This window comes from Muscardinus avellanarius, assembly GCF_963383645.1.
Source record: "Muscardinus avellanarius genome assembly, chromosome: 10".
NCBI classification, from domain to species: domain Eukaryota; kingdom Metazoa; phylum Chordata; class Mammalia; order Rodentia; family Gliridae; genus Muscardinus; species Muscardinus avellanarius.
Window position 1 is genome coordinate 63,604,596 of NC_137796.1, and position 12,305 is coordinate 63,616,900.

The following is a 12,305-nucleotide window of genomic DNA, read 5'->3' on the forward strand; positions in this document are numbered from 1 at the left end:
GTAAGTGCTTTCTGAAGAACTTTTGAAGTGTTCTGGAGAAGCTTTGGCTTTTCTATAATCCCTGAAGGTTTACAGGGTCTCACATGGAAGGTGCAGTGAGTATCATGATATAATGTATGAGAGACTTGCAGAAATATGGGTGTGTCCCTAGGCTGCAGGCTTTCCTGAATTCTTCCATTCCAAGTCTTGTTGATTCTTCATTACCCTCAATCATAAGAAAATACATACTGGATACTGATGTCACAGGATGTGATCCTATTTGGAAATTTTCCTTAAAAATCACCAAAGGGACTCAGTTAAGCCTGTTCCAGAAAACTCACCAAAAAGAGAGGCAAATTACAAGTTATCGTAAGAAAATATATTCATCAGAGGTCATTTTTATGTATGTCTCCACCTAAAAAACAGCTGCTTACTGACTGATAGGTGCACTAGCAGGAATAACCAGAGGCCCAATCCCAACTCCGAGGAATCTGAAGAGACCCTGTGGCTCTGTGAGAAGTGCGATTCCTCTGTGATTGAGCAAGAGCAATGAGTCTCAGCCGCAGATGTAGCTGCTATAGGCACAGTAAGTGTTGTGCTCAGGGTAAACATAATCTGGGATGAAATGGGGATCATGAACCATGCGAAGGTCACCCTCAGCAGAGCAACCTGCTGTATCAGCCCTCTGTCCGCCCCTTGACTTTCTTTCTTTTTTTTGTAGTAATGAGTACTGAACCCAGAGACATTCTACATTTGAGCCACATCCTACCCCTACTTTATTTCTTAGTTTGGAACAGGGTCTAAGTTGAGAAGAGCCTCACTAAGTTGCAGAAGCTGTCCAAGAACCTGTGACCTTCCTATCTCAGCCTCCCAAGGACTGGTATTACAAGCTTGTGACACCACTCCTGGATCCCCTTGGCCTTTTTAATTTTATTTATTTCTTTTATTGGTGCATTATAATCTCACATCACAATGTAAATCATGTTGACAATGACATACATGCACACAGTACTTAGTGCCCTCTACCGCCTTATTTTCCTCCCTCCCAATATCAACTACCCAGATTGACAATGCTATATTTTCATGTATACCCATAGTCGATGGTAATATTTCCATTAAAAACTTCAGTCTTTCTTCTCTCCTACCCTTCCTCCCTGGCTCCACTGAGGTTCTTCTCTATTATCTGGAGTCCCTCTGGTATACCAAATACTCCCTAGCTTGTGCATATTAAAGAAAACTTAAGCCCCTTCAGAAAATGAAGGGCTAATCTCACTTAACATAATGTTCCCCGAGTCCTTTCATCTTCTTGAAAATGATGTAATTTTGTTCTTCTTTATTGATGAGTAGAAATGCATTTTGTGTATTTCCAGTAATTTTGTAATCCATGTATTAGTTGATGAATACTTAGGTTGGTTCCATAGTTTAGCTATTGTGAATTGCACTGCTTAAAACATGGGTATGCATATATTACCGTAGTTTTCAAGCCCTTTGTAAAGATATCCAGTAGTGGTTTAGCTGGATCATATGGTGGGTTCATTCCCAGGTTTCTAAGGAATCTCAACGCTGATCTCCATAGCTACTGAACTAGTTTACACTCTCACCAATAGTATACAAGAGTTCTATTTCCCCACAGCCTCAACCACATTTATTGTTATTTGACTTCTTTATGATTGCCATTCTGATTGGGGTTAAATGGAATCTCCTATAACTGATTTAAAAAATTTGACAAAATATCCTGATACAAAAATCAACTTGGAAAAGTCAGTAACTTTTCTATACACCAACCGTGAATCTATTGGAAAAATCCAGAGAACAAATACATTCACAATATCTTCAGAAAAGAAATACTTAAAAATAAATCTAACTAAGAACATAAAAGATTTCTGCAATAAAAATTTTAGAGCACTGAAGAAAGAGATTGAAGATCTTAGATGATATACAGACCTCTCCTGTTCTTGAATAGACAGAATACATATTGTCAAAATGACCATATTACCAAAAGCTGTCTACAGATTGCATTTAATCTGTAGGTAGTATTTACAACTACTTACAACATCATTCTTAGCAGGACTAGAAAATATATCCTAATGTTTATGTGAAAGACAAAAGATCCAGAATAACCAAAGCAATCCTGAATAATAAAAACCATGCAGGAGGCATCACCATATCTGATTACAATTTACACTCCAAAGATACCATAACAAAAACAGTGTGGCATTGGCAAAAAATAGACACGTAGATTAATTCAATAAAATAAAAGAGCAGAAGGCCAATATCTCTGACAAGAGCAGACATGCATTCTTTGGGAAGAGCCATGCATGCATTCATGTGGCTTTCTCCTCTTTTTCAGGCCCTGCACCTGTTATAATTGTGCTGCCTACATTCAGGTCAGGACTTCCTCTTCATTCTGCCATTACATAAACCAATCATCACATCAACACAACCAAAGTCACATAATCTTAGGAGTTTCATGATCTATTTATGTTGAAAATCCAGACTAATCATCACAAGTGCACCCATTGCCAACTTGACTTCTAACCTTGTCTGTCTAAATTATATTAATATTCAAATAAACACAACAACAATGTCAAAATTCCACCTAACGTGGTATAACTACCGCACCTACAGCCCAAAATGCGCCAGTTACTTCCCCTGAATAGGAGAAAAAGTTTTATGAGTGATACTCCTAATACTGAGATACTATAATGTAGATTTAACAACACTTAAGTACTGATATTAAATCCATCAATATTATGTTACATGACAGAGAAATAAGGAGGTGGAAAAAGCAGATTTCTCATTAATACATACATGCATACGCACAAAACAAGATAGGAAAGAAATATTTAGGACAACTATAATTCTCAATTCTGTAACTGGTCTCATGGCCGTAGTTGGTACTTACAACTACCTTCTTCTACTATTTATTCTGTATTACTTCAACCTTCAGCCAGAACTTCAGGATGTCTTGGTTCTTTACTTGCAGAAGTGACCCACACTTTCTTTGAGGATTTGAGGCATTTGCCGTCCTGCCTAGATGAGGTTGTTGATAATTTTACATTGATTTTAATAACTGCATGGGCAATACTAGGAGACATCCTAAGAGATTTCCTGATTCCCATACACATTTCTCTTTAGCTCCATTGTGGATTAATAGCCCAATTTCCCCTTGGTACACTGTATTGATCAACCCTGCCAACACCATAACTCCATTCATAGCCTGTTGACTCAAAGGCACGAGGAGCCCAAAGTGGCCAGGGAGGAGTCTTAACTTCCAGTGTAGTTAGAATCATTTTTGTCTCTGGTAGAAGCATTCCTGCTTCTGGATAAGACCTGGAGGCCAGTATAACATAATGTTATAAGGACAGAAAGCAAAAATTTTGCCAGTGGGTCACTTGGGGTAATGTTGTGTGGTACCATTCTGGTTTCCATCCCTTGATTCCTGAACCTGTGAATTCTAGCTATAGGGGAAACCACACCATAGAGTGGATGCTGATTTAGAGAATAAACAGCCTTCTGGAGAATCTTGGCCCAGCCCTGCAAGACATTGCCACATAGCTGGCACTGTAACTGAGTCTTGAAAAGGCCCTTCCACCATTTTATCAAAGCAGCTGTTTCAGGGTGGTGAGGAACATGGTATTAATACACACATACATATCATTACATAATAATACCAATGAATCCCATGAGCAAGAGCACATTGCCAGACTCCTTTGACTGTGAAGAGAGTTCTTTGGTCAGCAGTGCTGACCAAAGAATACCATAGTAGTAGATAAATTCTTTTAAGTCCATGGATGTTAGTTTGGGTAGAGACTTTATGTGAAGAGAACACAAATCTCTACCCAGAGTGTCTATTTCAGTAAGAACAAAGCTTTTCTTCTTCCACGATGAAAGGGACCCAATGCAATCAACCTGCCACCATGTTGCTAGCTGAACACCTCAAGGAATGCTCTCATACTGGGGACTCCGTGTCAGTTTCTGCTGCTGGCGGACTGGGCACTGAGGAATGGCTGTAGTCAGATCAACTTTGGTGAGTGAAAATCCATGTTTCTGAGCCCATGCATAACCTCCATTTCTGCCACCATGACCACTTTGTTCATGAGCCCATTGAGAAATGACATGGGTGGCTGAGGAAGGAGGCTGACTACTGTCCACAAACTGACTCATCCTGTCCACTTAATTGCTAAAATTCTCCTCTGCTGAGTCACCTTTTGAGGGGCATTAACATGAGACACAAATATCTTCACAGTCTTTGCTTTTCATGAGAGATCTATCTATATACCTTTTCCCCAATGTCTTTGCAAATAATCTCCCAATCATGTTCTTTCTAAGTCCCTGAACATCCAACCAAACCTTTGGCTATAGCCCAGGAATCATTGTATAATTGAATATCTGGCCATTTTTTCTTCCAAGCAAAATGCACAACCAGTTGCAGTGCATGAAGTTATGTCCACTGAGATTTTTACCCACTACTGCCTTTTGGATTGTCCCAGAGAGGGGCTATAGTGCCACAATTATCTATTTTGGGGTAGTGCCAATATACTGTGCAGAATCATCTGTAATCCAGGCCCAAGTTTTCTCTTCATCTGTCAGCTAGTCAATATGGTACATCACATAGGCCATAGGTTTATGGTTGGGGACAAAAGGCTTTCTGCAAAGCCTTGACCTCTTGTGGGCCCCACTCAAAATGAGCAGCTTTTCAAGTCATTGAGTAGATGGGCCAGAGTAACACACCCAATTGAGGGATTCATTGCCTCCAAAAGCCAAATAGGCCCACCAGAAATTGTGACTCTTTCTTGGTTTTTGGAAAGGCCAGATGTAACAACTTATAATTCTAAGGTAAAAAAGCCTTAGAAGGAATATCTCACATGTCCCATACCACTGGAATCCTAGAAAATTCCCTGAGTTAGAAGGCCCTTGAATTTGGATTTATCTCCCCTGGCATATGAATGCTTCAGTAACAAATTCAGAGTGGTTTCTACCTTTTGCTTACTGGGTCAGATCAACATAATGTCATCAATGTAATGTATCAGTGTAATGCCTTGTAGATGAGAAAGCCTGTCAATATCTATGTAAACTAATGTCTAAAACAGGGCTGAAGAGTTTATATACCATTCAAATATTACAGTAAAGATATATTTCTGGCCTTGCCAGCTGAAATACTAAAATAACTTCTGGTGTGCCTTATGGATAGATATGGAGAAAAAGGCATAAGACAAATCAATAGCTGCATACCAGGTACCAGGAGATGTGTTAATCTGATAAAGCAAGAAAATCACATCTAGTACAGCAGCTGCAATTGGAGTCACTACTTGGCTAAGCTTACTATAATTAAATGTCATTCTTCAAGTTCCATCTGTCTTTTTCACAGGCGAAACAGGAGAGTTAATGGAGTTGTAGTGGGAACCAACACCCTGGCATCTTTCAAGTCTTTGACGATGGCACTAATTTCTGCAGTCCTTCCAGGTATGTGATATTCTTTGATTCACTATTTTCCCAGATAGAGGTAGCTCTTAATGGCTTTCATTTGGTCTTTCCCACCATAAGAGTCCTGATTCCACAGACTAGAGAGCAAATGTGGGGATTCTTCCAAATGCTAAGTATGTTTACCCCAATTATGCATTCTGGGACTGGTAAAATAACCACAGGATGAGTTCAGGGACCTACTGGACCCACTGCGAGTCACACCTTGACTAAAATACCTTTTATCACCTGACCTTCATAAGCACCTACTTTGATTGAAGGACCAAAATGACATTTTGGATCTCCTGGAATCAGCATCAATTCAGAGCCAGTGTCCAATAGTCCCTGAAAGGTGATTGTTTCCTTTTCCCAAGTATACAAAAGAACTTTTCAGTAGAGCATAGAATCCACAGAGACACACATGATTTGCTGTTCTTTCCAGCATCAGACCTCAGCATCTCCTGTTGTTTCCCTGTAAGTCCCTCTGCTTCTAGGCATCATGTAAAAAAAGAACCGTTCACAAATCCTCTAATGGTCCCTTAAGAGAGGCTAACTAGAAACTTTTAATTGTTGGTAATTACCAACTGGGAAAAAAGTGTTTAGAAATATGTCCAGCTCTCTACCCTGCCCTTTCATTGTTGCTACATGTGAGATCATAATTGTAGTTCTTAAGGGAGGTGAGGTCACTGAATTGCAAACTCATATCTGAGTCAGGCAAAGCCCTGATTTTTTTTTAATGTTCTAAGAACTGTCTTGCAAAATCAATGTGCTATCCAACCTACTTGACAGAAATCACAGAAAAAAGTCAGGATTGTAGAAGTGAGCCTATAACCCTTGCATGCATGCAATAATGAGAAAGATGGCCAGGCATGGAGAGGCATGCTTGTAATCCTAGTACTTGGGAAGCTGAGACAGGATGATCACAGGTTCACAGCCAGCCTCAAATACTTAGTGAGACCCTCCAAAGCTTGGTGACACCCTGTTTCCAAATAAAAAATAAAAAATAAAAAATAGTGCTCACTTCGGCAGCACATATACTAAAATTGGAATGATACAGAGAAGATTAGCATGGCCCCTGCGCAAGGATGATACACAAATTCGTGAAGCGTTCCATATTTTTTCAAAATACCCTGTGCAGACTAATATTTGCTGTGGAAAAGTCTTTGAATAGGAAAAGACTGTGGAACATCACAGAGGACGAAGCCTCAGAATGAGTGATACTTCATATTTGCTCTTTTACAAAAAAAATATCCTGTTGAACCTATGATGTCCAAGACCCAAAGAGTTCAGCAAGACCAGCTGAATGAAAGTACCAAAGCAGATTGTCTACCTCGTGGCTGTCCCTGGAGTGTACTGTTCACGTTCATATTCACATTCCACTTTCTCTTACTTCTATCAGCTATACTCTAGAAAAAAATAAAAATGCTGGGCCAAGCAGATAGAAAATGGTGTTTATTTGATTAACGGACAAGTGAAAGATGAAGATTGTGACTTATTAGAAGGACAGAAAAAATCTTATAGAGGAAATACTCAAGCAACTAGTCACTCTTTTGATGTCTGAGTTCTAACACAGTTGCTGCTGAATTCAGAGCACAGAGCCATAGCCACTGTCCAGATCTGGAGCGGCTCTGTAAACCTTAAGGGTACTGTGAAATGCAGAGCTTATATTCACAATAATAAACCCAAGGTTAAGGATGCAGTGCAGGCAGTGAAGAGAGAGATTTTGAACACAGTTGCTGATCGTTGTGAAATACTATTTGAGGATCTTCTTTTGAGTGAAAGTCCAGAAAGAAAAGATTGTGAAAAAGAGTTCCACATTCTCCCTCACCGAGTTTTTGTTCCCATTCCTGGATCCACTGTAATGTTATGTGACTATAAATTTGGCGATGAATCATCTGAAGAAATCAGAGACCATTTTATAGAGATGTTAGATCATCTGATTCAAATAGAAGATTTGGAAATTGCAGAGGAGATAAATACAGCTTATGTGAGTTCCTCTATGAATAATGAAACTTCACTGGACAACAGAGATGATGAGCAGCCAGAGCAACCAATTAAAACTACAATAGTACTGAAAATTCAGCAAAACATAGGTGTGATTGCAGCATTTGCAGTTGCAGTCCTTGCTGCGGGTATCTCCTTTCATTACTTCAGTGATTAGGATGAGGCCCAAAGCGCTTCCTGATCATCCAGAGAACATTGACCAACAACTATGAATAATAAAGATGGAAACAGTCCATCTGCATTTAAGACAGTAGCAGCCCATCTGCTGCCAGATGCCCATTAGGTGTGTTTCTAATATGAAATCACAAGCTGTCTTGTGTACCCCTGCTTCTATCATAGATGGCCCAGTATTCCAAAAATAAAGTAATGCATCAAAAAAATAAAATAAAATAAAATAAAAAATAAAAAATAGAATGGGGGTGTAGCTCAAAGATAGAATGCCTCTGGGTTTAATTCCCAGTTTAGCAAAATACTCCTCCTCCTCCTCCTCTATGGGGATAAGAAAGAACAGCTTATCCCCATACTTGGGAGGCCAAGACAGAAGGATCACAGGTTTGAGGCCAGCTTCAAAAACTTAGCAACACCGTCAGCAACTTTCAGATACTGTTTTTCAAAATAAATAAAATAAAAAGGTCTGGAGGTGTAGCTCAGTGGTAGAATGCTCTCCATTACTAAAAGAAAGAAGAAAGCAAGAAAATGAGAGAGAAAAAAGATGAGAGAAAAAGAAAGAAGAAAAAAGAGAGAAAGAAAGAAGGAAAGAAAGGAAAGAAGGAAGGAAGGAAGGAAGGAAGGAAGGAAGGAAGGAAGGAAGGAAGGAAGGAAAGAGAGACAACTTTAAAACCAGCTTCAGAGAGTATCTATCAGGTTCTATCTATCAGATAGTACCAGCTTCAGAGAGTATCTATCAGAGAGTATCTATCATGTATTTTACGAGACTTCCTCTGGTCTAAAATCTAATTTCAATCCAAAAGTATATTTTAACATCATACAACCCAGATTTTTGTCCTAACTTTCCATTTTACATATAGGTCTTGTAATTTAATGTGTTTCAAAATAGTGCCTTGTTATCAATAATCTTATTTAACTCAGGCATTAATCAACAGATAAATCTGTTATCTGAAATGAGCAACAAATTAATTTTTATCAAACTGTTTTGTAGACATGAGTGTTTTGTGTTGTATAGTTCCTGTGATCCTGGGATGAAAGCAAGGGAGGGTTTCTTTTCCTATCCTAATATCATGGCACTGATGCATTGGTTAAATATATTATGTCTTGTGAGAGGTATCTGCAGTTTTATATTAAAATTTATGCATTGCTGGGCATGATGGCACATGCTTGTAATCCCCGTGCCTGGGAGGCTGAGACAGGAGGATTGTGCAGGTTCGAAGCCAGCCTCCGTTGGCTTAAGAGACCCTGTTTCCAAATAAAATATAAAATAGGTCTGGGAGTGTAGCCTGGAGGTAGAAGGCACACGGGTTCCATTCCCGGCACCACCAAAAAAAAAAAAAAAAAAAAAAAAAAAACTATGCATTTACTTTGTTTTATAATTCTAAAAGGCTTATTTAAAATTGACATTGGGCATCGGAGCCTGCCGTGAGGCATTACCAGTGTTGGGGCCTCCGAGGCCGGGATTGGAATCCTGCCAAGGGGTTAGACTGGTGCAGGGGCCAATGGCCAGCATCGGAGCCTGGCGTGAGGCAAGTTCACTCCTGCGGCCTCCAAGGTCGGGACCAAAGCCAGCTTAGGGGTTTGACCGGTTCAGGGGCCAGCGAGACCAGAACTGGGTCCTCCCATGAGGCAAGGCCGCTGCTTGAGCCAGCGAGGTCTGGATCAGTCCACTGAGTAGCCAGGCCACTACTGGGACCATCAAGAGTGGGATTGGTACTTGCAACGCAGCATGCACAGAGAAATATCGCAGAAAATATAAATCAGACGCTTCTCTTAATCAGCAATAACTAGGAGGAAAAGGGCAACAGGAAGAGGTTGAGCTATAGAAAGGGCCCTATAGTGAAGCAACTAATGTGACCAATCAGAGGGTATGTAATACTGGAGGACGGAGCCTCTTTAAAACGCAGGAGGTACATAAACAAATGTATCAAAGTAAATCACCAAAGAAGTGTGGGATAGAGGGAGGGGGAAGGAATGGGACGGGGGCTGGAGGAGGGCTAATTGGATGATGTGTGCTTGTATATCCTCTCAAGTCTTGTACTCCAATGTGATTGATATATGACTACAATGCACCAATTTAAAAAATAAATTAATTTAAAAAAATCATCAAAAGCTTGGTATCAGACAAATGAAACTGTTATGTGAGATTATCATTTTTAATTTTGGATAAATTGCTATAATACTAGATGTCAACCACTAAGCCAAGCATGGGAAGGAGGGATGGGGAGAGAATGGGGTGGGGATCGGGTGGGGGCTGATTGGGCGATGTGTGCATATATGTCTACAAAAGTTTGTATCCCACTATGATGTATGAATACAGTGCACCAATAAAATAAAATAAATAAATAAATAAATAAATAAATAAAAAATAAAATAAAATTGACATTGGCCTATAGAATAAATTTTTGTAAGTGAATAGAAACTTGTCACTACCAAAATTCTAAAACAAAATAGCAACAAGATGGTGAAATCACAAGGTGCAACGTCACAACTTAGATCAAGTTTGTTTGAATAACACAGGTAACTAGCTGTTAATACAGCATGGATTATGCATAGTATTTTTGTTAACACCATAACTTGGTTCAATGCCACTCTGCCCCTACCATAATTTGCACCCACATTCTTCTCATTTCTTTTATTATCACCTTTTTAATTAAAATAGTAATAGCATCTGCCTGTTACATTTAAAAGAAATAAAGAAGTCATCACATATACTGTCTTCTTACCTGTGGTTCATATATTGTAAGTTTGATTCAATAATTACATAATCAATTCTCACAAATCTCTATATGATAGCAATAGTAACTGCTTACTCTATGAGGAATGTTGGTATTGGATGACATTTAGTTTTAGTTGAGATTATACATGTAACCACACTTCATACTTTCACGCAGGATTCAATATCATATGTGGACAGCAGAATTTGATGTAGGATCTGATAAGTAGCAATAACGGGGAAGTTACATATGACCACTGCACATTTGGCAATAGGAATGATCTTCTTATCAAAGGCCATTCTTAGAATCTTGGGAAATTCCTTTTCTACCATTATTTCTTCTTTTATTTCATTGACTGCAAGTTAAGAACCATGGATTTGGTTGTGGAGTACCTGCTGGTAGGCAAATTTTGGCCATTTTCTCTAGAGGATTTTTTAATAAAATTTTATCTTTTGGGTGACAATATGTCTTTGAGGACTTGGGGGTACAGCTTAGCTATATTCACAGAGTGGACAGGTGTGTGTGCTTATTGGTAGCACCTGCTTCTAAGTGTCTTTCAGGTCATCATTATCAGTCCCAGGAACTCCAGACTGAACAGGGCTCACTTCGTAGCCCAGGATGGGATCTATTTTGGAGGAGGTTCCATGAGAAGCTGAGAAAATATGAACTCTGCTGTAGTTGGGTGAAATATTCTGTATGTGTCTAATATTAACAAAAACTCATGACACTGAAGAACAAGTTCTTCATATTCCTTTGATTGCCTTATCTTTTTTTTTTGTTTGTTTCATTTATTTCTGTTAGCCCAGTATTTCCTTTTCTGCAATTATTAAGTCAGAAATATAACAGTGGCAGGTGAGGCAGAAGTCAGCTGTGAGAGGTAGGCTGCTCTCTGGAGGAGAGGAGCAACTGTGTGTAAAGGTCAGCAACTGGGAGGAGCATCGCTCTGCAAGTTTCTTTTTTCTTTTTTATTTCTTTATTTTTTCTTTTTTTTTTTTTTTTGGCAGGTCTGAGGATGGACCCAGGAGCATTTGACCTCTGAGATACACCCCCCTGCCCTATTTTTTTTTTATTCTTTATTTTGAAACCAGGTCTCACTGAGTTGCAGAGGGCCTCACTAAGTAGCTGAGGCTGTCCGCGAACCGCCATCCTCCGGTCTCAGCCTCCCAAATGCTGGGATTACAAGTGTGCGCCACCACACCTGGCTTTATTCTTTATTTTTAAACAGGGTCTCACTGAGTTGTGGAGGGCCTCACTAAGTAGCTGAGACTGTCCAAGAACCGCGATCCGCTGGTCTCAGCCTCCCAAATGCTGGGATTGCAAGCGTGCGCCACCACGCCCGGCTTGCAAGTTTCTTCAGTGCATGCCTGCTGCTGTTGAAGCTGCGGCTGCCTCGGTCCCTACACATTCCAGCTTGGTGGGGAGGGACAGGCACTACACTGCTTTCATCTTTCCAGAGAACCTCACTGGCCTGCCGCTCTGCCCTGCCGATCAAGTAGAGCCCCGGGCTACTGGCTGTGCATCTTTCCGTGTGACCAGCAGCTGAGGACGGAAGGAGAGGGTGGTGGCTCAGGAGGACAGGCCCAGGAATGAGGGGGCAAAACCAGAGAAGCTACAAAAAAGTCTCCCAAGCTTTCTTATTCTCTGTAGCATGAAAGTGCTTGATCCCAGGACCAGGAAGGAGGGCAAAGAGCAGAGCTGGTCTTCACGCAAAAGCAGCAGGCAGGTGCACATGCTCATGTGCCCAGCTGCGCCCAGTGAAGGACGCCCCTGGCCCCTGGGGTGCACTGCGAGGGTGACGGCAGCCCTGGAGCCCCTGTGCCTTCTCCTCCTGAGATGCGAGCCCTGGAGCAGGAGCTGGGCCAGTGAAGAGTGTGTAGACTTTCCCGGACAGACAGGACCCCAAAGGACCAAAGAATTATAAAAATATATTTTTTTTATTCTGGCATATTTCATATTTTTAAGAAAACAATGAGT

The 12,305-nt window shown here is 40.4% G+C and overlaps 1 pseudogene across 1 annotated transcript; it reads left to right on the forward strand.

Moving 5' to 3' along the window:
• The first annotated feature begins 6,527 nt into the window (after window positions 1-6,527).
• Window positions 6,528-7,603, forward strand: LOC308268590 (protein odr-4 homolog; annotated as a pseudogene). Its single transcript has one exon. The product of its transcript is annotated as a protein odr-4 homolog (transcript).
• Window positions 7,604-12,305: the final 4,702 nt, after the last annotated feature.